Source organism: Hyperoodon ampullatus, assembly GCF_949752795.1.
Source record: "Hyperoodon ampullatus genome assembly, chromosome: 3".
NCBI lineage: Eukaryota > Metazoa > Chordata > Mammalia > Artiodactyla > Ziphiidae > Hyperoodon > Hyperoodon ampullatus.
This window is the reverse complement of record NC_136916.1, coordinates 133,145,141-133,170,973: the sequence shown is the minus strand read 5'-3', so window position 1 is coordinate 133,170,973 and position 25,833 is coordinate 133,145,141.

Here is a 25,833-nt window from a genome sequence, read left to right as displayed (position 1 = left end):
AATCTGAGTGTGTAATACAGTACTGCAAATTTTATCCCAGCCACATGTACCCATTTGCATAGTATTAGAATTTGAAAAAAAAATCACCCTGTGGTCCCCACAATAGAACCACTTAAGTGAACCTTGAAACTCTCATTAACATGAGAGCCAATATGTGGAATTGTCAAACATCCAGGAATAATGACTAAATCTGTGGTAATTTTTTTCTTTTTAAAACGCTGCTCATATCAGATGACTTCTACAAGCTTCCAAAACTAGCACTGATTGAAGCCTGTTTCAGCCTAATGAGTCTCCATCCAGTGGTATTTTTTGTTCAGAATAAAGTAATTGAGAAAGCATCCCCATGGTATGACACTTGGCAAATATTCCATATAAGGTGACTCTTTTAAAGAGATCATATTTGGGGGGAAATTTGCCTAATAATCAGGCATATTCAGTATACTCAGATATTACCTTTCCTTATGCCACCTCTTCTTCCTGCCACGTCTACCATCATGTCTACACCCCAAGTCCCTACTCAAAAATTAGCAGAGAGAAATATTTCTCTCTGAGGAGGATTTCATGCCTCATAGAGTTAGGAGGTACTGGTGAAGAAACGATGCTTTAGATGCTCACTGTCTAAGATAAAGAGAAGAAACAGGGACTCGATTTAAGGACGTTTGAGTCAGCTATGTCGAGTGACAGAAGGGTTAAGAAGAATGAGAAAAGTCCAGGGTGCTCGATGCTAAAGTCATCAAGGGCAATGGGCTTGAATAAGGTGAAGAGGAAAACTTGGCCAGGTGCTAGCAGCACTTAGGAGGATGAGAACCTATTGGGAGATGGGTGGAAATCTTAAATTCATGAAGGAGATGGTATAAGTGGACAGGGTATACTTCAATAAGAGAGTTTGCTAAGTGATTGTGGAACCAAATCATGGTCTGAAGCTCTAGACACAGAAGTGGAGAGAGGTGGACTAGATTACAAGTAGAAGCAGCCTCATCTGAGAACTGTGGGAGAAATGACATCAGCTAAAGAAATCAGCACGAGATAAAGGAAACAACTTTATTATTTTTTAAAATAAATTTATTTATTTATTTATTTTTGGCTGCGTTGGGTCTTTGTTGCTGTGCGCGGGCTTTCTCTAGTTGTGGCGAGCGGGGGCTACTCTTCGTTGCGGTGCACGGGCTTCACATTGCGGTGGCTCCTCTTGTTGCGAAGCATGGGCTCTAGGCGTGCGGGCTTCAGTAGTTGTGGCTCGCGGGCTCTAGAGGACAGGCTCCGTAGCTGTGGCACATGGGTTCAGTAGTTGTGGCACATAGGTTCAGTAGTTGTGGCTCACGGGCTCTAGAGCACAGGCTCAGTAGTTGTGGCGCACAGGCTTAGTTGCTCCGCGGCATGTGGGATCTTCCCGGGCCAGGGCTCAAACCCGTGTCCCCTGCATCGGCAGGCGGATTCTTAACCACTGTGCCACCAGGGAAGTCCAGGAAACAACTTTAGAAAAGTGAACAGCCAGTGGAGCAGGAGGGGCCCCCAGGATGTTATGACCAAGTTTGGTAGGAAGTTGGGTATGGAGGAACTGGCAAGAGGAGGTATCAGCCTAAGCTTTATTCAACTAATGGTGAAGGAGGAGGTGGCGGTGAAAGGTCCCCCAGAGATAGGTATGGATTACAGGTGTGAGAGAGGCAGGGGTTGGCAAACTAGCTGAGGGCATTCCTTTGGGAAAGAGTGGCAATGTGACTTGTCCTGCTACTACTGTCGGAAGTCTGAGATGACCTTATTCTGCGAACTGAACTCCTTAGCTATTAAGCCTTTCTATAAAAGGCATTCTCCTGATTTCTAAGGCACAGCAAATGGGGGAGGGAACAATAGTTGTGTATGTTGTTACAAATTTTTGCTTTTACTGGACATGTGGTTTAAAATGGTTCTTGAAGAACTTTTGCTGGAACACAGGTTAGGAGGTTATTTGAATAACCTACTGACTGGGGTTTTAGTTTTGGGATTAAAAACAAAGAGACAAAGAAAAATAGGACTGAAGAAGGTTTGACAAAACTTGTAGGCAGACTAGAGATAAAGAATGAAAAAAAATAGAGAGGTGTACGACTATTTCAAATTATAGTTTTGGAGGACTGGGAAGTTAGAGGATATCACTGAATGTAATAGGTAAGGTAAAAGAATATAGAGAATATAGAGAAAGAGGAAAAGGTAAGTAGGAATTTGGGGGGGGGCATATCCTTTTTTGACAACAGAACAAGATGTTTTATAACAGTTTCCATAATTTGAATATCATCTTCATAATTTTTTCCCATATCTGCATACCATCTGTACTCTTATTAATTTAATATTTGTTTGATCAATCTTTTTTTAATCCTAAATATATCATTCCTAAGCAGCAATATCCATAGAATCTTAAATTTGATGCACAATTTACATGCATTCCTGAAATTCATGGATATAAACATAATGTTAAAGATATTTGTATACAACCTTTGGAAAATAGCATCTTAGGTTGGAGAGAAACTTGAGATAGTCTTTTAGGACTGAGAACTAAATTAGTGGAGCATGTAAACATCCCAACAGAGCCATATAGAAGAAAGGGCTCTATAAATAAACTTTGCATGGATTTCCAAGGTAGTAATCAAGGAGAAGTGGCTTATTGGAATGTGAAATGGTCCAAGAATCTGCAGGGATAAGGGGGTACATTTGGGGGGCATCAACTTTATCTGCAGATATTTATGGGAATGATTTTAGGAGAGTGATATGAAAACAGAAACTGAATCATGGTAAACAAAGAGGAATGGACAAAGTAACCAAACTATAGAACTAGACTACCCATCCCAGGTGAGCTCTGAAGGTTACTTTGCAAGGTCAGAAATATTTATTATTGTGAGGATTTATTGAATAATACACAAAGTTCTTAGCACAGTGCCTGGCACATAGTCACCAATAAATGATAGATGATGAAAATGAGGATGATAATGATGATACAGTTATATAGACTTTTAAGAAATAGACATGAATATATGTTCTAGGTCCAAGTAGACAGAGCTGGAAAAGTTGCTGCCAGGGAGAGGCTGTAGGACTCAGAGGCAGGTCTCCCTTTAGGGAGAAGGGAAGAAAGTCACAACTTGAGTAGCAATGGAGATCAATGTTTCTGGAGATGTAGGCATCGTGGCCTTCCAGAACTGCAGGGAAGAAAAGGAAGGAGGTAGGGTACGTACTCTTGTTCAACTCTTGTTGAAACGGTAGTAGGAGCAGTTGGGGGAGATGGTGCTTGGGATTAATCGCTGGGAGGGAGCTTGGAGTGGGACAGGATGAGGCTTTGGCGAAGATCGAATGGGGCTCGGGTGCTCCAGAGGCCCTGGATATATTTTTTAGGGAGTTGTGCTAGGCTAGTATCTTAAAATTCTGCACTTGACTCAGATTTGGTAATTTGAAACCAGTCTAGTGTGTTGAGACATTGAAAAGCAAGGATCATAATTTCAAATATAGGCCTATTTGAAAAGCCACAAAAAAAAAAAAACCATGAACTTTTAAGGATAGATATGTATTTTGGCTCAAATCTCTAGGAATTTATGGTTTTAACTTTCAGAAAACACTTAACAATAACCTTGATGCAGTTAGGAGTGCGTATATTTGCTGGGGTCAGGAATCTGGGCTATATACACCAGAAGCACCCAAATTTTCAAAATGTGACTTAACACTCCAGAATCCGAGAAGTCTTTACGTTGCTGGACAAATGTAAACTGGTTCTGCCCTCTGTGTAGTTCGGGTGAAAGTTCCCAGTGGCAGGGTTGGGTTTCCCAAGCGTCCAAAACTCCCTGAATGTCAAACCCTGGGGATGGGTTCCTTCAAGGTCAGTCGCTCCATTTTCATTTCAAAGATTTTCTTGTTCTTGAAAAGGACCAGGCAAAGGGAGGGACCTCTGATCTGGAGCATCTTTTCCTTTGGCCCAGGCACCCCTCAGCCCATCATTTTGATTCCTGCTCTGTAACCACAAAGACAAGTATGATGGATCTCCTTTTGGAACACAATGCAGTTTGCTTGGAAAAACGTCCACTTTAGACAAACAATAAAAGCAGCCCAAGTGGGGCCTTGGCTGCTCTCCTGGTGTTACGCTCATGCATATGCCTCTGGTGCTTGGCAGAAAAAGTTTTCTGGTTGCACAAAACAGCAGACAACCTTTTGGGAATACCCATCTTCTGTCCTTGTTATTCAAAAACATAACTTGGAATTTAAGTTATTAGCCCAAAACAAGATGCAAATTTGACTCTCTAAGTCTCAATTTCTATGTATTGTAAAGAAGGATTTTTCCCTTTTAATCTGCTAATCTCCAGGGGGAAGAAGGCTGGGGGAGATGGTGGAGCAGATGCTGTGTAAACACAGCTCTGTTCTGTTGAAAGAGATATCAACTTGGCCACGCAGCCTCTACTGATCCCCTCTGTTGGAAATCATCTCTCCTCTCCTCTGAACTACTGCTACACTTTGTTTCTTCTTACCAAGCATTTACCAGATTCTTCTGTCTAGTATTATAACTACTCGTGTTCATGTCTTAATTTTCCTTCTAGACTATAATTTTCAAACTGGCATGGACTGTCTTATTTAACTTTGTTTTCCCCACAGATTCTATATATGTATTTTAATAATCAGTCTATTCCCATATAACCCCAGATTTTTTTTTTTTTTTTTTTTTTTTTGTGGTACACGGGCCTCTCACTGTTGTGGCCTCCCCCATCGCGGGGCACAGGCTCTGGGCGTGCTGGCTCAGCAGCCATGGCTCATGGGCCCAGCCACTCCATGGCATGTGGGATCTTCCCGGACCGGGGCATGAACCCGTGTCCCCTGCATCGGCAGGCGGACTCTCAACCACTGCGCCACCAGGGAAGCCCTAACCCCCGGTTTTGACAGACATTCTTTTGCTGAGCATCTAGTATGTGTTGCTTCCTGAAAATAACCTAATATTTTTTATCATTGTTCTAAGTGTTATACTTTATGCTTGTTTATCCTATCACAAAGTAATAACTGTTATTTTAATCATGTTTTTATAAGTGAAGAAACAGAGGCATAGAGAGAGCATAAGCAATTGTCCAAGGGCCATACCACCTGTAGCTTGGCCGAGCCAAGATTCCATCTCACTCAGAGCCAAAGCCTGTGTTCTTAACCACCATACCATACTGCCTCTGGGTGTTGCCTCCAGAAATAGGATTAAGTAAGCAAAGATGAAAAACATTTGGCCCCTAAATCAAACATTTCACATTCTGGTAGAAAAGACAGACCTGTAAAAACATCAGAGGAATTTAGAGAGATTGGCGGTGGTGATGGTGCTGTGTAGAAAGGGCACAAGTCCTGGAAAAGGGCTGCCTCCAGGCTGTAGTGTCCTCAGCAGAGGGCTTATGTGGATATGGATTTCCTTCACCTGACAGGACCTGTCTCAACATCAAAAGTAGCTCTCTTAGTAGGAAGGGTAAGTAGATTTCTAAAGACCATCTTCGAGTTCAGTCCCTTTATTGCAAAAGAGGAACTGAAATAAAGAATTCAGGTGATTCACTCCTCAGACACGATGAATTAATTACCCACCCAAGATGGAACAGAAAGGGTAGCTATCAAAATCCTGTCACAACCCTAATTTTTTCCCAAAGGTTCATTTAGAAGAAAAAAAAGTAAAGGAGATGTAAGAAATGGTTGTGTATTATGAGATGTAGAAAAATCAGCAAAGAAACAAAAACATCTAGAACCACCAATGTTGTACTGGTATATCTCACATTGAAGAAAAGTATAAAATAAGACTTGCCCCCTTTCCCTCAAATTCCTCTGCCACCCTCCTCCTCCTACACACAGTATCTCTAGATGCTTCTGATAGAACTGGGAAACTGTTAGGCTTGGTGGTCTGTGCTCGGGACCCCAGATATTTATAGTCTCTTTCCAAGAGACTATAAATCCAAGTGCTTATTGTCCTGTTACAAGTTTACCTCAGGCTTTCACTGACTATTTCAGTTAAAACAGGTGCCATTTGGCCAAACAGAATATTATAAAAACAAGTTAATTCTCTAGCAATTTAAGTTATAACCACTTAGGTAAACTTCCCTGACCTCCCCATGTTCTAGGTTAATTTTAACCTCAGCTTTTTTTCCCCCTGTTATTCTGTCTGCCTGGGTTTCCCCCTCATTTCCACTCATTTAATTCTTTGCTCCTTGCAATACCCAGTAGGAATTCTATGTCTCCCATGAAGTGTGTCTGAGCTAGAGTTCCCAAAGTGAGTTCTGTAGGACACAGTTCCCCAAGGAGCTTCCTGAAAGCTGGGCTCCATGGTCAAAGGAGCTCGAAAAATGTCTCTTACACTTAAATACCATCTCTTATTGGATCTATAGAATTTATAATCTATACCTCAACATTTAACATTCATTTATTGTGCATATAAAAAAAGATTAAATATCTATTATGGGCCAGACACACACAGTGCTGGACATAAGAGTTATAATTGTTTCCTCATCTTAAGTAAGTCTTGCCTGTTTACACAGATTTTATACTTTTAGAAAGTATGGACAGGTCTTATTTTGTGTTATACTGTTATTAATATAGAGTACAGTACTATGAATATAACAGAGCCTTGATAAATGATTGTTGGTTGGCTTGTCAGTTAAGTAAGTAAATGTGAGTTAACTTTTATCAATGAAAATTGTTCTTATCTTATTCTTGAAAGTTACTCTTTGAGAGAGCGTACCTTTGACCCCCCTTGTGGTATTTCTAATAACAAAACCCTTCACAGAGAGGGTGAAATGCCTCTGCATATTGTGACTGGCCCAAATAGCAATGTCCAACATAAGAAAAATACCAATTTTCCAATTTTTGAAGTGCTTACCATAATGCATAATAGGGGAAAAAAAACACAATTGTCCCCATTACAGTCTCCACTACAGAAATCCATCCTCTGTCACTCTGTTTTTTTTTTTTTTAAGATGTTGGGGGTAGGAGTTTATTAATTAATTAATTTATTTTTGCTGTGTTGGGTCTTCATTTCTGTACGAGGGCTTTCTCCAGTTGTGGCAAGCGGGGGCCACTCTTCATCGCGGTGCGCGGGCCTCTCACTATCGCGGCCTCTCTTGTTGCGGAGCACAGGCTCCAGACACGCAGGCTCAGGAGTTGTGGCTCATGGGCCTAGTTGCTCGGCGGCATGTGGGATCCTCCCAGACCAGGGCTCGAACCCGTGTCCCCTGCATTAGCAGGCAGACTCTCAACCACTGCGCCACCAGGGAAGCCCCCCTCTGTCACTCTTGTCTAGTTGTAATCACATGTGACTGAGTTGAGTTCATTAACTGAATTTGGGTTGTTCTCATTAAAGTCCTAAATAGAGGGGAATATTTTTTTCTCATCTGACCAGCCTTGACTAAAAGGCATCTTATGGTGAAGACAGGGCAGAAGACAGTGCAAAGCGAACCATACCATTCTCCCATCACCGAGATATCTGCCCAGGGACCAGATCAGCATCCAGTGATTAATGCCGTCTGTCCAACAGATTCCTTGTTTGGGGGCTGGGTGTCAGGACAGAAGGATTTATTATACCATAAGATGTTTATGAACACACTCCAGGGACAGATGTGGTAAAGGCAGGACTGAAGTGGTAAAGGCAGGACTGAAAAGGCTTGGTGAGAGTATCCCAGTTATTCTGTAAGGGACTTGTCAAACTTTAAGTGAAGCAGAAGGTTTTTATGATTTTTTTCCCCTCTTTCCTTAAGTGGAATGTCAGTTATGTTACTGGAGTTAATGCTACCAAATTTGAATGCTTGAGTGCAGCTCTGTCTTTGAGTATTTGTCAAGGAAAAAAAAAAAGGACCACTTAAAGCTTAGCAGAAACTTCACATACGAGGTATGAGAGAATAAAGGAACTCTGAGTTGAGCTACTGAGAAGCTGAAAGGACCTGTGGAAGACCTTTCAAACCGATCATAAATTGGAATTCAAATCAGTGAAGAATTACTACAAAATCTTGAGTCAGAGCCCACTTGAATTCGGCATTTCCCTTACCATGGCCTTTCTCAGTGTGTCACTTAGCACCGTGTAAATGGTTCTCTACTGTCCAAGGATGGTGCCTGAGGCTTCCTATTGCTGCTGAGTGGAGAATTAAAAGCAAAAATGGCTCCACGTTTCGGGTCTGCACTCAGCAGGCGGGCTGTGAGGAAGGACCTTCTGCCAGTAGAGTACATGCAAAAGGGAGCTGAACAAGGGTGTGAGCCCCCCCTCAGGGAGACTTGGGATGGCCCCCATCAGCTGAAATGCTCTGTTTTCTCCTCATCTGTATCAGATCCTCTGTAAGGATAATTCTAGTCCTTGTTGCCATAAAGGCAGTGGAAAGGAAGCAATGACAGTGACGGGGGTGGGTGTTTCCTCTGTGCTGGTCTTTGATACATCCATTGAGAACAGGAGGCAGGTCCATGCTACAGCATAGACAGTATTCCCCAAAACGTGGCCCTTGAACGACCTGCATCAGCATCACCTAAAAAGCCTTTAAAATGCATATTTCAAGGCCCTAGGCCAAATCCTCAGAATCAGCATCTCTGGGAGTGGGCCTGGGAACATACAGTTTAACAGATTCCCCAAGGGATTTTGATACACTCGGAGCTCCTGTCTTAGGGACTTGAATGACCTGTTCCCCTTGTAGTTGCAGTTGTTTCTCATGCTTTTGAAGATGAGGCAGCGGGGGAGGGGGGAGAGGGTGGTGGAGGAAGGAACAGACTAGACCCATCAGAATGGTGACTGTGGTCATCACATGTAGTGCTTCGAGAGGGGCTGTAGGGAAGAAATTCCACACTGGTGGCCTGCACGTATATTTTATTTGGACTACATGGCCCTTAATATTTTAAAAAGCAGGAATGCCTTTGTGTGAGGGCATGCCTCCTCCAGTCCCCAGCAGCCCCATCCCTGCCTGCTCACCACTTGCCTCTGAAGGCACTTGATCATCAGCTAGTGGGGGTGTGTGTGAAGATTTAACATTAACTGGCCTATGGTCTCCTTGTCTTTAAATCATGAAATATAAACTTGTTCATAAAAGTTGGCCCTCGAGAGAATAACAGACTTTTTTCTTTGATTTGTCTTTAAGCCAAAGTTACCTTTGTTTTCCCAACTTGCTGGAAGGTACCAATGAAAAAGTACCTAGCAAAGTGTTTTTGTGCAGTGCATGCCTCGATAAATAATTTTTGCATGAACAAAAGAGTAATGTGATACAGCTGACGATTGAGTTTAGGACTGTTTTCTCTTAATCCTCCCATCCCCTGAGCCCTTCTAAACTGCAGCTTTCCCCACCACAAAATGGCAGAGGAGGATTCCTGTGACCTGGATCTTTCATTCACCTGTTTTGGGTAGGACAGGTGCAGCCCAGATTTTTCTCTGACCTTGTGTCAAATCCTCTGTGAAATAAAGGCACAGCTTTCAGGTCTGTCTGAGAGGCCTTTATATACTGTTCATTCCTGAATGTTTTCATGAAAACATTTTAATTTGTGGCAAATCTGTTTGTTTGTTGTGTTTGTCAAGTTAATGTAAACTGTAGTCCATTAGGCCTGAGATGAGTCTACTAAATATTTTCAGATGTTTTTTATTTCCCTAGCTAAGAGATGGATTTGAACCAGAGCTCGGGGTGAAAGGGCAATGTGTAATATACTGAGACATGAAGTTCGACATATGAAATAAAATAATGTAATGTTTCTAATATTTAAGATGAAAAAAGCAGCAACGAAACACTGGAAGGAGGAAAACATGAATACCTGTATATTTTAATTTTAAATGCCTGCAGATGTTGAATTTTAATCAGAGCATGTCAGATTCTGACTCTGACAAAGGCAAAAATGTGAGATCTGTTTTCTTGAATTGCTTCCACATTTCATGCTTCAGATTTTTATTACATATAGCACTGCATCATCATATATTTATGTAAAGTGCCAGCATCCATTGACTTAGCATGTGCCTGATGGTTAACATATAAAACAGTATGCAATGAAGGAAAGGCCCGTTCTCTCTCTCCCCGGCGTAGATTCTCTCTGTGACCTTGTGGTAAGGAAGGCATTTAACCCCTCTGTGCTTCAGTTTCCATAATCTCAAAATAGGAACCACCACTCTTGTTTCTCCCGAAGCTCCATGGGTACAGTGAGGCTTATTTGAAATAGTAATTGATCTATGTTCTTACTATATAATAACAATATCATATATATGTATATGTGTGTATATATATTTACTTAGATTGAAAGAGAAAAAGAAAACTAGTGAAAATTAGATGGATATGTATTAAAATCTAAAATAAAGGTACTTTTAGATTTTATGCATATTCGTGAAATATTTTTCTCTATTTTTTTTGCATCATATTTCCTAAAGCAGTGTGAAAGCCAATGACCTTAAATTTCACACTGTAATTCTCCTACTGAAAACAATGGATTTGTAAGTACATAGTATAGTTCAGAGAAATATCTGGGGCTTCCCTGGTGGCGCAGTGGTTGAGAATCCGCCTGCTAATGCAGGGGACACGGGTTCGAGCCCTGGTCTGGGAGGATCCCACATGCCGCGGAGCAACTGGGCCCATGAGCCACAACTACTGAGCCTGCGCGTCTGGAGCCGTGCTCCGCAATGAGAGGCCGCGACAGTGAGAGGCCGGCGCGCCGTGATGAAGAGTGGCCCCCGCTTGCCACGACTAGAGAAAGCCCTCGCACAGCAACGAAGACCCAACACAGCCAAAAATAAATAAATTAATTAAAAAAATAAAAATAAAATAAAATACAGCAGAATGCTTTAACAAAAAAAAAAAAAAAAAAAAGAAATATCTGTACGTTCCCACTATATTTTTCTCTGAACAGTTTGAAATGTATAGGATAAGGAAAGGAAAACCAGTTGATTTGATTGAAGATTTCAATATAAGATCAATCCTCATCTGGCTTCTTGCTCATAGGGTCTTTTAGGCTAAATGACTCTATATTCCTGGTCCTTTTAAATCTTTCTTCATCTGGTCTCTTTTGCCTTCTAAGGGGATCTGTGCTGACTTGTAGGAAATAGTCATGGGGCTTCTGAGAACAGTGAAGTCGAGGATTAAGTGTTAAATTATCTGTGGTGTGGGCCCTTTCTTGTTATTCTTAAATGTTCAGAGAGGTCGCTATGTGCACAAATGTTTAGGGAGAAAGATGAAGGGTGGTATTTTCATGTCTAGAATGATGTGGTATAGAACATGTGTAACATATTCAGAACAACAAGACAGTCCATCTGCTGTACTAAGTTAGGGGAAACAGGACTCACAGCCAACAGAGAACAGGAAACTACAGGAGTCTCTATCCAACCATCCCCTCTACCAAATTACCAACAGATTATGTATATTTTTATATAAAGCTTATATTTAATTTTAGTTTTAAACAACTGCATTTATTTGACTCTTCAAAGATTTTTAACTGTATTGCAATGGAGAGTTTTTTCACCAGAAATTCTTCTTAAGAATATTTCAGGCATATACCCTGAAAAAACCATAATTCAAAAAGAGTCATGTACCACAGTGTTCACTGCAGCTCTATTTACAATAGCCAGGTCATGGAAGCAACCTAAGTATCCATCGACAGATGAATGGATAAAGAAGATGTGGCACATATATACAATGGAATATTACTCAGCCATAAAAAGAAACGAAATTGAGTTATTTGTAGCGAGGTGGATGGACCTAGAGACTGTCATAGAGAATGAAGTAAGTCAGAAAGAGAAAAACAAATACCGTATGCTAACACATATATATGGAATCTAAAAAAAAAAAAAGGTTCTGAAGAACCTAGGGGCAGGACAGGAATAAAGACGCAGACATAGAGAATGGACTTGAGGATACGGGGAGGGGGAAGGGTAAGCTGGGACGAAGTGAGAGAGTGGCATGGACATATATACACTACCAAATGTAAAATAGATAGCTAGTGGGAAGCAGCCGCATAGCACAGGGAGATCAGCTCGGTGCTTTTTGTCCACCTAGAAGGGTGGGATAGGGAGGGGGGTAGGGAGATGCAAGAGGGAGGGGATACGGGGATATATGTATACATATAGCAGATTCACTTTGTTGTACAACAGAAACTAACACACCATTGTAAAGCAATTATACTCCAATAAAGATGTTAAAAAAAAAAAGAATATTTCAGGAGAAAAGTGGTCAGAGTGAGAAACAAAGCCCATGTCCCAAGAGCTCTGTGCACTTTCCCTGGGGGTAAAACAGAGGACCAGGCAAGGACTTTGGATGCCCGGGTGCTCCTGGAGGGACCTGCACAGCTGCAGGGTAGGAGAGGAGGTCACGCTGGTCCTCTCTGCCTGGACGGCAGGGCAGGAGAATGGTGGCGTGGAGAGAGTAGTGTGCGGATGAAAGATGGAGAAAAGTTGTTGTAGGTGCTGTGAGTGGAAGGTTCAGAGAGAAAATTCTGTGTCAGACTTCTGAAACAGGAGTTTCAGAAGCTTATCTGTGAAGAACTTTGTGAAACCTCCAGCCCCACCATCTAAGAAAAGTTACAGTAACGATACATGCTGTTCTCCAAGAGTTGGTTATCATGTTTCTGAGATTATTTCTTGGTCTCTGGATTGTGATACACACAGTCAGATGAGTCCATCAAAGGGCATGCACCATCAAGGCTCAGCTCCTGCCTTCATCAAGCCTCCTTGATTCTTCTGATGTAAAATTAATTTCATCTTTATCTCTGTTCCCTTAACCCTTTTCACCTGCGTTCTTGTGTGTCACGGTAATGTAGGATCCTAGGTTGAAACGTACTTGAGAGATAATAAGTCCAAGCTCTCAACCCGCATCTAATGATCTCTTCATTCATTCATTCATCTAGTATTGGCTCTCTGGCCACTAAAACACAGTAGACATGTCATATAAGAAAATTACTCCCCAAGAGCTTTTCCAGAAAAGCCACGCCTTTGTGAAGATGGAGACCAAAGAATCCCATTCTCGGCTGGCCCCTAAGCACCCCAGGTCTATCCTTCTACACATCGTTGTTCGGCTTACTCTTCCTTTCTCCATAGGGGCTAATCCAGACTTTCATTACTCTCCTCAGAATTTCTATTCCCATCCCCACTGCCATATTGCGTTTTAAGAAGTTGGAATAATAACCCTTTGTGATTTAAATATTTGAGTAAATGACCCTGGGCAATTTTACATTGATGTTATGTAGCCACCTCATTTCACAGGTGAAAAAAACTGAGGTTTAAAGGAATTACATGATGTACAGGGTCACATGGCTAGTTTAGGGGTAGACCCTGCCGTAGGCTCCAGTAGAATAGACAAGTAGAATCTCTTGCCAATCTTCGGTCCGTTAGGCCATTCTGATTGAGTAAATGTGCCCCACTTTAAAACACTGCCATAGAAAACATCAACTTTCTGTAATAGATTAAGGGCTGTTACTAATTTAGAGTTTACACACTCACTAAGGACTGCTTCGGTCTATGCCCCTCTGCCTTTCCCCATGCAGTTCGTTTGTAAATATAAATGTTAAATGTTTATGATGCTCTTAGGCTTAAAAGTGGAGAACAAACAAAGATACAGAAATTAATATACAGAAAGACTCTTAAGCACTAACAGAAAATGTCTTCTACCTTAAGGACCAATTTTTCTATCATATTTCTGAATTTCACATCACAATTCCTGAAATTCTACTAAAGTTTCTATTACATGAAATAGTATGTTTAAAAGCAAATCTGGGGCCATCCCCTTTCAGCCAAGATGGAATATCAGGGACTAGTTTTACTGTCCTCCCTGAAGCAACCAAAAACTGGACACAAATAAAGGGTGAAAACACAACATCGTATGCTTGGGGTTCCTTCCTAAATCACTCATAGCTTTCACCATGTTTGTTTCAGTGTCAGAGATAATTACGTGATCTTTTTCTCAACTGATTGTTTCACTCTATAAATATTTCTTCAGTCAGATTCACTAAGTTTGCTGTGTGACACCCAGAAATCTCTTGGCAGCCAAGTAAAGCAGATGGGGAGTTGAATTCATCATTAATCTCTGGGTCTGTCACACTTAAAAAAAGACTTGTGGTACTGTCTGCATGTCCTAAAACTGATAAACAAAATTATACAGAAGTGTCACATTTATTAATATTATTAAATTTTGTGCACAGAAGCATGCTATACAAACTTTTCCCCCAATAACTTGTTTCCTATAAATAACTATTTCCTAGAATGCATAATTTGGGTAAATCTCAATATTCTGTTACCTTCAGCTATTAAAAATGGTTAGTAGAGCACAGAGCGGTTTGGTCGTTCTTTGAAGGAGCTTCTTTCCTTGACTCACAACTGCGGCTCTTCGTTGGGCAGCAGAAGCCATGTGGTAGTCAAAGTGGCCTAAGACTTCGGCGTTGGATGCTAACCAAGAGGACTGCTTGCAGATCCTCCAGCAGGAAAGCACCTGCAAGGAGCTGGCCACTAAGACTGCTGGAAAAGAGCTCCCTCTATCGGCGGGGTGAGAAAACCTCACCGCGGCAGGCCCAGATCTGTTACCAGAAATCAACTGAGCTTCTGATCTGGAAGCTGATTTTCCACAGGTAGATAAGGGAGATCGCCCAGGATTTCAAAACTGACTGGAGGTTTCAGAGTGCTGCCACTGGCATGCTTCAGGAAGCTAGTGAAGCATACCTGGTGGGCTTACTTGAAGGTCCTAATCTGTGTGCCATCCATGCTAAGAGTGTCACCATCAGGCCCAAAGACATCCAGCTGGCTCGCTGGATGTGGGGAGAGAGAGCTTAAGTGAAGGCATTTTTCTTTTCATGGTGTTTGCATTCTGTAAAATACTTTGGTTTAATTTGTGACTTTTTTGTAAGAAATTGCTTATAATATGTTGCATTTGTACTGAAGTTATTCCATCTTTCACACAGGATGAATGCGAAAAGTGTTCACAGACCTCAGTGATGTGAGCGCTACTTAGGAGTGACAAGTTACTAACACCAGAAGGGATGGTGATATTTCTTGCTTCTCATGATGCATGTTCCTCTGTCTGTTGGTGACTTGTTGGGTAGCTATTAAGGTACTAGAATTGATAAATGTGTACAGGGTCCTTTTGCAGTAAAACTGATTATGACTTGAAAAACATCTTGAAAAATGATTAGTAAATTATTTCAAAAATAGTTTTACTTATGAAGATAGCGTCCAGAGAGTCAAAAAATAAGGAATTATTATTATTTTTTTAATAAATTTATTTATTTTTGGCTGCATTAGGTCTTCGTTGCTGCGTGCGGGCTTTCTCTAGTTGTGGCAAGTGGGGGCTACTCTTTGTTGTGATGTGTGGGCTTCTAATTGCATGGCTTCTCTTGCTGCGGAGCACAGGCTCTAGGCACGCGGGCTTCAGTAGTTGTGGCACATGGGCTCAGTAGTTGTGGCGCAAGGGCTTAGCTGCTCCGTGGCATGTGGGATCTTCCTGGACCAGGGCTTGAACCTGTATCCCCTGCATTGGCAGGTGGATTCTTAACCACTGTGCCACCAGGGAAGTCCCAAGGAATTATCTTCTTAAAGCATTATTTTAAAAAATTTTACCAGTGGGGAAAAATATATGATTGGAATAACTCATTTTTCACTGATGTTTTCTTCTTTACTTCGTATTTTCCATACTCTTCTTAGATCTGGTATCAAAGTCAATTTACAGTTTATAAGGTTGTTATTTTAGAGTTTGTCTTCCTCATGACTTTTAAAAAACTTTTTATCATGGAATAATTATAGGGTCACAAGAAATTGCAAAGATAGTACAGAGAGTTCCCCTGTACCCCTGTATTGTATAGCACAATATCAGAAACAGGAATTTGGCACTGATACACGTAAGTTTAGTTCTGGGCATTTTATCCCATGCGTAGATTTGTATAACTACCACCACGATCAGCTATTACACCATAATAAAGATCTCGTCACATCCACTTTCCTCCTCTCCCTCTACCATCCCTAACCCAGACCACCACTAATTGTTTTTCCATCTCTATAATTTTGTCATTTTGAGAATGTTATATACATAGAATCATATAATATGTAATCTTGTGAGATTGTCTTTTTTCACTCAGCATGTTGACCTTGAGATCCATCCATGTTGTCGCATGTATCAGTAGTTCCTTTTTATTACTGAATAGTATTCCGTTCTCCATGGTGGAGGTGTATTACAGTTTGTTTAACCCTCCATCTATCTGGAGGATATTTTGACTATTACAAGTAAATATGCTATGAACAATCATATATAGACTTTGGTGCAGATGTAAGTTTTATTTCTCTGGAATAAATGCTCAGGAGTGAAATTTCTGACTTATATGGGAAGTATATGTTTAATTTTTAAAGAAATTTCCAAACCATTTCCCTCCAGAAATGTATGAGAGATCTACTTTCTCTACATCCTTGCCAGCATTTGGCATCATCATTATTTTAAATTTTAGCTGTTCTAATAGATGTGTAGTGATAGCTCATCATGAGCTTAATTTTTATTTCCCTAATGGCCAGTAATGAACATTTTTCATGTATGTACTCACCATTCCTGTATCCTATTTGGTTAAATGTCTCTTTATGACTTCTGCCCATTTTCTAATTGGATTGTTTTTATATTATTGAGTTTGGGAATTCTTATATTCGAATCCTCTGTCAGATATACTATGCATATTTCCCCTAGTCTGTAGCTTGTCTTTTTATCTTCTTAACAGGGTCTTTTGGAGAACAAATATTTCAGTTTTGATGAAGTCAGATTTACTGATTTTTTTCTTTAAAGGATCATGCTGTTGGTATTATGTCTAAGAACTCTTCATCAAATCCTTGGTCAAGAAGATTTTTTTCCTGTTATCTTTGAAAAATGTTATACTTTTATGTTTAAATCTATGATTGATTTTGAATTAATTTTCATGTAATGTTTGGGGTTTAGGTCAATAATCATTTCTTTGCCTAGAGATATTCAATTCCTCTAGCACCATTTTTTGAAATGACGGTCATTCCTTCATTGAATTGCTTTTACACCGTTGTCGAAAATCAGTTGGTTATTATAGAAGTCTATTTCTGGGTTCTCTGTTCTGTTCCATTGGCCTATGTGTCTGTCCTTCTTTCAATACCACATAGTGTTGATTATTATAGTTACATAATAAGTCTTGAAATCGGGTAAAATGATTCTTTTCTCTTTATTCTTCTTTTGCAAAATCGTTTTAGCTATTAAGTTCCTTTGCCTTTCTATATAAATTTCAGAATAATATTGTCTATATCAATAATTTTTTTGGCTGGGATTTGCATAATAATTGCATTAAACCTGTATATTAACTTGGGGAGAATTGACATCTTTACTATATTGATTTTTCCAATCCACAAACAAGGAATGTTTCTCCAATTATTTAGATCTTCTTCAATTTCTCTCATCACCATTTTATAGTTTTCAGTGTATAAGTCTTATATCTATTCTGTTAGATTTAGAAACCTAGAGATTTCTTTATTTTGAGTGATTACAAATGGTATTTTTAATTTTGGTGTCCATTGCTGATATATAGAAATACAATTAATATTTGTTTATCTTGTATCTTGCCTCCTTTTTGAACTTACTCATTAGTCATAGGAGTATTTTTTTAAAAAGCTTCTTTTGAATTTTCTATGTAGACAATCTTGTCTTCTGGAAATAAGAGCAGTATTATTTTTCCCTTTTAGATCGGTGTGCCTTTTATTTCTTTTTATTGCCCATTGTGCGGGAAAGAACTTCTAGCACTATGTTGAATAAGAATCATTAGAGCAGACATCCTTCCTTCATTCCCAGTCTTAGGAGGAAAGCATTCAGTCTTGCACCATTAAGTATAATGTATTAATAGCTGTAGGTTTTTGGTAGATGCTCTTTCTCAAATTGAGGATGTTCCCTCTATTCTTATTTTTCTGAAAAATTTTATCATGAATAGGTGAACTTGAATTTGTCAAATGCTTTTTCTGCATTGACTGATATTATCATGGGAGTTTCCTTCTTTAGCCTGTTAATATGACGGATTATACTGATTGATTTTCAAACACTGAACCAGCCTTGCATTCCTGGATAAATCCCATTTGGTGTTGGTGTATCATTCTTTTCATATGTTGTTCAATTCTCTTTGCTAATATTTTAAGAACTTTGGCATCTATACTCAGGAGGGATATTGGTCTGTAGTTTTGTTTTTGTTTCTGGACCATCTTTGTCTGGTTTTGGAACCAAGGTAATACAGAATTCATTGAATGAATTCAGAAGAGCTCCTCTTCTTTTATTTTCTGGAAGAAATTGTGTAGAATTGATGTTAACTATTATTTACACATTGAGTAGAATTCTCCTGTGAAACCCTCTGGACCTGGAGATTTCCTTTTTGGGAGTTTTAAAATTATGAACTCAATTTCTTTAAAAGTTATAGGTTTATTCAAATTATCTATTTCCTGTTGGCAAGTTATGATAATTTTCTAGCAATTGGCACATTTTATCTAAATTTTTTTGTATAGAGTTGTTAATAGTATTCACTTATCAGCGTCTATAGTGATGACTTCTGTTTCATTTCTGAGCTTTGTAAATTTGTCTTCTCTCTCCCTGTTTTGTTTTTTCTTTGTCAATCTTACTAGTGGTGTATCTATTTTATTATCTTTTCAAAGAAACAGCTCTTTGATTTACTGATTTTTCACCATTGTTTTTCTTCTTTCAATTTCATTGATTTCTTTTGTTATCCTTCTAATTTCCTCCTTCTTAAACTTCAATGTCTCTCAAATTTCTGTTGTCATATTTTTTGCTCTCTACTGTCCTTTTCCCTTTTAATTTTTTCACCTCTTTTGCTTTGCTTTCTTTTATTTTATTATTATTATTATTTTTTTTTAATTTATGGCTGTGTTGGCTCTTCGTTTCTGTGCGAGGGCTTTCTCTAGTTGCGGTAAGTGGGGGCCACTCCTTATCATGGTGCGCGGGCCTCTCACTATCGTGGCCTCTCTTGTTGCGGAGCACAGGCTCCAGATGCGCAGGCTCAGTAATTGTGGCTCACGGGGCTAGTTGTTCCGCGGCATGTGGGATCTTCCCAGACCAGGGCTCGAACCCGTGTCCCCTGCATTGGCAGGCAGATTCTCAACCACTGCGCCACCAGGGAAGCCCTGCTTTGCTTTCTTTTAGATGACTGAATATTTTTTCTCAATCCTTTTCTCTTTACTAATTTGGAGAAGGTATTTTGTATTTCTATCCTTTAATCAGCTACCCCAGAAATTTTTTTTTTTTTTTCGCGATACGCGGGCCTCTCACTGTTGTGGCCTCTCCCGTTGCGAGCACAGGCTCCGGACGCGCAGGCTCAGCAGCCATGGCTCACGGGCCCAGCCGCTCCATGGCATGTGGGATCTTCCCAGACCGGAGCACAAACCCGTGTCCCCTGCATTGGCAGGCGGACTCTCAACCACTGTGCCACCAGGGAAGCCCCTACCCCAGAAATTTTTAACCTTCACTTTTAACTTATGAAAGACTTAATTTAGTCAATGCCTTTATTATCCTTCTGAATAATACAAGAATCTTGTAATACTTTATCTCTGGTGATATTTTATCTTCCAACAATAAATACTATTGTAATAATATATTTTAGTGCCATCTTTTTTATAACCTGCATGATACTATTTCTATTATTTTATATTCCCAGTGTTTGTTTTGGTTTACACATATATTTAAGGCTTCCTTTGCTATTTATTTTTTCTTGCACCTAAAGTTAGAGAGGTGTGCTTTGGAAATTTCAAAATAAAGACTTAAAATTGATGCCAAATCAACCACAGGAGTATTGTCATTCTGCTTGGGCTACATCTTTAGAAATTCCTCTAATTAGGGAATGTTGGTATCAAACTCTCTCATTTTTAATCTTTGACTCTTCATTTATTTTATCCTCATCTTGAAAGAATTTCACTGGAAATGAAATTTTTAGTTGAAATTTATTTTTTTCAGTATTTTGAATATATTCAATTTATGACTTCTATTTCTGTTGAGAAGTTATTTGTCAGTCTATTAATTATTTCTTTGAAAGAACTTGGTGCTTTTCCCTGGCTACTTTTAAGACTTCTTGTATGATAGAGCTATCATTAATATCTATGTGCCTAACAATATAGTCTCAAAGTATACCAAGCAACAAATGACAGAACTCCAGAAAGAAATCAATGAGCATTTTTAGCTGGAAGTTTTAATATATACTTTTCAGGAAATGATAGATCAAGGCGGATAAAATATAAGCACAGCTTTTTGAAGGCCAAAAAAAGAAATACAATTAGTAAGTGTGAGCTACTATATATATTATATTATATGTTATATATATATGGAATTCTATCCCAGCAAATGGAGAATACTACTTGTTTTCAAGCATACATATAGCATTTACAGAAGTAAACTTTGTATTAAACCATTGAAAAGCCTCAATAAATCAATATCATACAGACTATATTCTCAAAATATACTGCAGTACAATGAAAAATTAGCAACAAAAGACTAGCTTAAAAGCCCCATAAGTTTCAAAAGTAAATAACAGAAAACTAACCTTTGGGAAAGGGGAATGTAGTCCTTTTCTCTCTTCCTGCTTGTAGTTTATCCTTTCCTTACAAGATTTCTCATCCCTACATGGTCTAGCCAAGGGGGAAAGAGCACAGTCTTAAATAGCAAGTGCTGTTATCATTGGCATGAGACTGTCTGAGTGACAGATAATAAAAATTAGGATAACAATCCTCTACAGTTTACTTGGGTCAATGTTGGCTTATATTTATTGTCCCAGAATAAATTAATAGCTTCCATTTTCACTCTCAGAAATGTTCTAGTTTGGTCACCCTAAGTAAATCTGACTCGTTTTTTTGACCCTTTTGCTAGTTCTTTGGAGATTCCCACCACTGAGGACCACGTGTAATTCTATTTTGGTGCTCAGTCCCTCTGTCCCTCTAGATACTTTTATTTTAAGGCAACCCTTTGTTAGCCTGCTCTCACATGTGATTCACCTCTAGTCCCTAAGAAATACTCATGCATCTTTTTCCCTAACAAACTCTAGGACTACAGACTAATTCCAAGGCAGCTGTCTCCATCCCATTGCTACAGGGTGTTTTAACAGTCTTTAGTGTGTGCTAGTGACCAGTCCTCTGTGTTCCCCTAAGATAAAGAATATATTCAGAGGTCTCTGAGCGAGCCCATGGAAGCGCATCCTCACAAGACTGGAGGTGACGGAGCGGCACTTCCTAACTCTCCTGCTTTGGGGGAGGGGAGCACAGCAGCAGCTCTTTACAGTGGCATCTTCCTGAAAACCCCCTTTACCATCCTGACCCCTTCATGTTCTCAATGTGAATGAAGGGTCCTTTGGCAAATGACCTAGAATTGTAAACCTGGTACGTGACTATTTCATTTCTAAAATCAGAAATTATGGAGGCCTGTCTCGTACTCATTCTGAATCTATCCTATTGATGCCTGACTCAAACTAATACACTGAGACCATCATTTTAGCAGCCTGTTACCTACAATATGTTTCTCATGAAAAAAAGAATATTTGTTTTAACGAAACAGGGTCATCCTATACCTACTTCTTTAGGCTCTGCTTTTTACAATTAATAACATTTCCCAAACAAATAACCCAAATCAATACATACCTTTATCCAATATGTACTCTCACTCTTCTAAAAGAGTAACTGAATCGATTCAAAAGTAATAATAACATTTTTTCTCTTTAGCAAGGACCCTACTGAGACTCAATGAAGTCACACAGGAGAATTTCATGTAGGTCCATGTCTGTGGCACATTTCACACAGAGGTTGCCTCAAAAACCAGCATTTCATTTCCATCACTGAGGCTATGGTAGTGGTGTGGTTGTTATTTTGCTTCACCCAGAGGAGCCAGCTGCTTTGCTCTGATTCCTCCAGCTACTGGCTTTGTGCTATGCTGAAATATTCAGGGGTGGGATGGGGAGAGGTTTGGGGAAAGAGGGCAGTGGGAATCAACAAGCAGTGGGAATCAACAAGCAACGGTACATAGCTTTGTCACTCTTAGAAGATGATTTGATATTTTTTACTTCAGAATAAAACCACACCTGTTTCTATTAAGAAGGAAACCGAGACTTAATGAACAGAATCTTGACCTGCTAAACCACCTAACGGAATTTTTCGTTATTTTCTTGCTGACTTGTTCTCTCTTGCCACCGTCAACCACCGTGTGGACACTGTATTTTAAAATAATACCTATCAGGTTTCACGTTCTAAAACCAAGTTAGAGAGGTGTGCTTTGGAAATTTCAAAATAAAGACTTAAGATTGATGCCAAATCAACCACAGACAAGACCGTATTTAGTTACATTAGATCACCTTGCCCACCCCACCCTATCATGCACACATCCCAGATATCACTTACATTCTGTTTCCTCATTCTGTTTTATTTCCTAGCAACGATCTGCTCCAAAACCATACCTAAAAGCCACCCTCCATGACAAAAAGCCTGCCTTTTAAAAACTTATTTTACTTCCTCATTTTACAGTACCAATTATGTATACCACTCAGGAATGTCTTGTGGAGTTTTCTTTCTCTTGGCTCATTAGGTCTAGAAATCAAAGTTTGTATATTCTTACCTTTATTGTTAACTTTCCATCTTCCCAATTCCCCTCATGAGACTTTTTGTCTCACGTCCTGTGTTCCTCTCTGAAACCAGATTTGCCCCGCCTTCCAGGGTTCTCTGAGGGCCTTTCTATCAAGCTAGCTTTGCTTATATAACATATGTGTGTGAGCTGGTGAATTATGCAGTTATGAATCAACCCCATGTTTTCACCAATAGCTAATTTCATCTACTTCTAGTCATCCTCCTCGTGTGCTGGCTCTCTGTAAGGGACCGAGACAAGCTGCGAAGTGAAGGGGCTGGGACCATATGGAACCAGATCCCGCTCTGTATTGCAACCGAATGTCAAGGCATCCTGGCCAGCTGAGAAGAGGCTCATCCAGCTTATTACTTCTGTAGATTATAGATTAGCCAGAAGTATCCTCCTGTCTGATAGGCCCATGAACTGCTGAGTTGAGCCCAAATTCCTCAATAAGGTTTTTTGTTTGTTTGTTTCTGCTTTTTTTTTTTGGTGTATCAGAAAGTAATTTAGTTTGATATTCACCAAAAGTATTTAGAAACTTAGATCATGGAAAATACTGAATGCCAGTCAGTATGTGTGCTTTTAACCTAGGCTTGTGTTGCTGCTGTGCTTTAATAATTTTGCAAATCACTGGCTTTGTGTCTTTTGAAAAAAGGAAAAAATGAAGTTGTGATTGGTGACCAGGTACTTTATACAAGATTCTAGTGCTTTTTAAAAGTGGGTTCCTTGTATTACTAGTTTCTCATGATACTCATTGGCATTATATTGAAAATTGGTTTTGTGGTCACATCAGTTTGGAAAACACTTTTTAATATAAGTTAAAATAAGTTTTAAAAAATACTAATATTCATTGGATTGTGGTGGTTGGTGTATATGTGGGGATGCTGGGGGGAAATACATAGCAGTTCTCAATCTCCTTGAACTTTTTTCTCCAAAAAGCCTTCTGGGGGATTAGCATTCCTGGGAACATGCTTTGGGAAATACTAGCTTGCGCTATGCTCAAGGGTACCAAAAATGTGAGAATAAATATGCTTAAGTAAGTGAGAAGTACTACACCCTAATGATATTAGATTTAGAGCATTTGTGAATGTCCTTGGTGTTAACTTTTATTGTATATTGTTTTCCTAAGAATTCAGATTTCAAGATCTTTATCACGGTTTCCCTCTCTATGTTTGGGTGTGCATTGGAGGTGTTCCCTTGAAAACACAGCAGGTGAACAGTTTCATTTCCCAGAGACAGGCTCTGTGTTCCTCGCAGTGGAAGGCGAGCCACTCCTCACCTCTCAGGTTCTCTTAGGCAGTAGTGGGCATTAGTACCCCTACGATTTAGCCCTCAGGCCTGGAAATTCTGATTCAGTAGGGGTGGGGTGGGGCCCGGGCATATGGATTTTACAAAGCTTTTACGTGTGCTTTGTTTGTGAACTCGTCTCTGTCGAGGTATTTGACAACTTATTAAGTTAAATTAATTGGGTACTCTTAGCTCACTGAAAGGTGTTATTTACACTTTTGGCAAATTAATTTCTATGGTAATGTAATGTAAGGGCATTTAGAACTAGTCAGTCATATTCCTTTAGACTCTTTTGAGGGGGTAGTTTTCCATGTCGTAATATTTCTTTTTCCCTCTCAATCTTTCGCTGCTGCCTTCCGGGATCAGTCTGCCTCTGTTCATTTCCCTGATTGAGTGCGTGCGTGTGTGTGCGCATGCGCACGTGCACGCACCCCCTGCCTGCCTTTGTCTCCGTGTAGCTTTGCCTCCTGCTGCCGCGTGCATGTGGAGTCTCCATCAGCTCAGCTGGGCTCCTCTCAGCTTCCTGCAGTTTACACAGGTGTCTGGCTCTGGGGGCAGCGTGGTGTGTTTCCTCCAGTCCTTGCAGGCCTCTCTGGCATGCATCGCCTCCTCCAGCCCATGCATTCTGTCTGTCTTTCTTCTGTCCCACAAGGTCAGGAATGCCAAAGGCTGGGCCAGACAGACGCTTTGGAATCCTGATAATGGGTGTGCCCATGGGGAGCAAGCTCCATGGCACTTTCCACAGCAGGGACAGGCAGAAGGGCTTGACTGTTTTAAAAAGGCTCCTTGTCACCCAACCCTATCTCCCCTTCTCCACCTCTCCCCTTGCCCCCTTTTAGATTTCCTCATTTCCAGACAACTTCCTCCTTCATTTTGTTGCATTTGGGCTTTTTTCTCCTTTCTTCTCCTTCTTCCTCTCCTTTTAAAAAGATCGGTCCCTGTCTTTTTAATTCAACCGAATTTCCTCTATGACTGAGAAGTTCAAACCATTCAACTGGAACTGCATTGCTGGGACAGACCTGAGGATAGGAAATGTACACTGGGATGATTTCTCTGTTATTCTCCAAAAAAGAGTCTAGAGGCAGCCAGATCTGTAGCATCTTTCCCATCTCAAATGCACCACTTGTATACAAACAACAGAAATCACAGCAAGGCTCTTTTCAAGAATTTACTCCAGACAAAGAACAAACACGTGTGTGTGCTCTGGAGCATGGGCTGCACACTAGGAAACAATATCCAGGGAGGAGAAAACAACTCTAAAAATATGTCTAGACAAGGATGTTGCTGAAACTCCCCAAAGGTATTTCTTTGGGGGGATTGCTATGTGAGTGAGATGATCTGACTCACAGAGAGTTGATTCTGGGTATTGAGCTGTGTTTGCTATGCACATACATACCGTCGTGCAGACAGATTTAATAAAGCCGCTCTCCCTGACCTCTTTGTGTCCAAATTCTGCCTAGTCCTCAAAGCTCAGTTTAAATAGCCCTTCTTCTTCAAAGCCTTTCCTGACCTCCACTCCACTGCTCAGCTCTCCTTGCACCTTATATTTGTATCTCTTGACAATTACCCCTGTCACCTGTATTTCACAGTAATAAATGTAGGTAACTTTATTTCTTCAGCCACACCATATATAAGGCTCTTTGGGGGCAGATTCCATATCAGACTTATCTTTCCCTTTCGCCAAAGCATCTAATGCGGTATGTTCTGTGGAACAGGCACCCTACAGTCTCCTGTTGAATAAGCTTGCATGAATTGAATGGACAAGGCATGAGTGGCTTTGAAATCCTTGTGAAGTTCTTGGTTTAGAAACAGTTGAGAATTCCAGATATGAGAAAAGATAAATATAAAGCGAGCAGATAAAATGTCTTTGTATCAATCCTAACAGATTCACAGAAGCCTGATATTCTTTAGGGAAGGAAGCTCTCTGGATAGAAATGCTAAATACCTAAGGAGAGACACGAGGGACATAGCTCTTAACTACAGCCCATCCAAAGGAGTGTTAAAGTGTCCCCCTACCAAAGTAAAT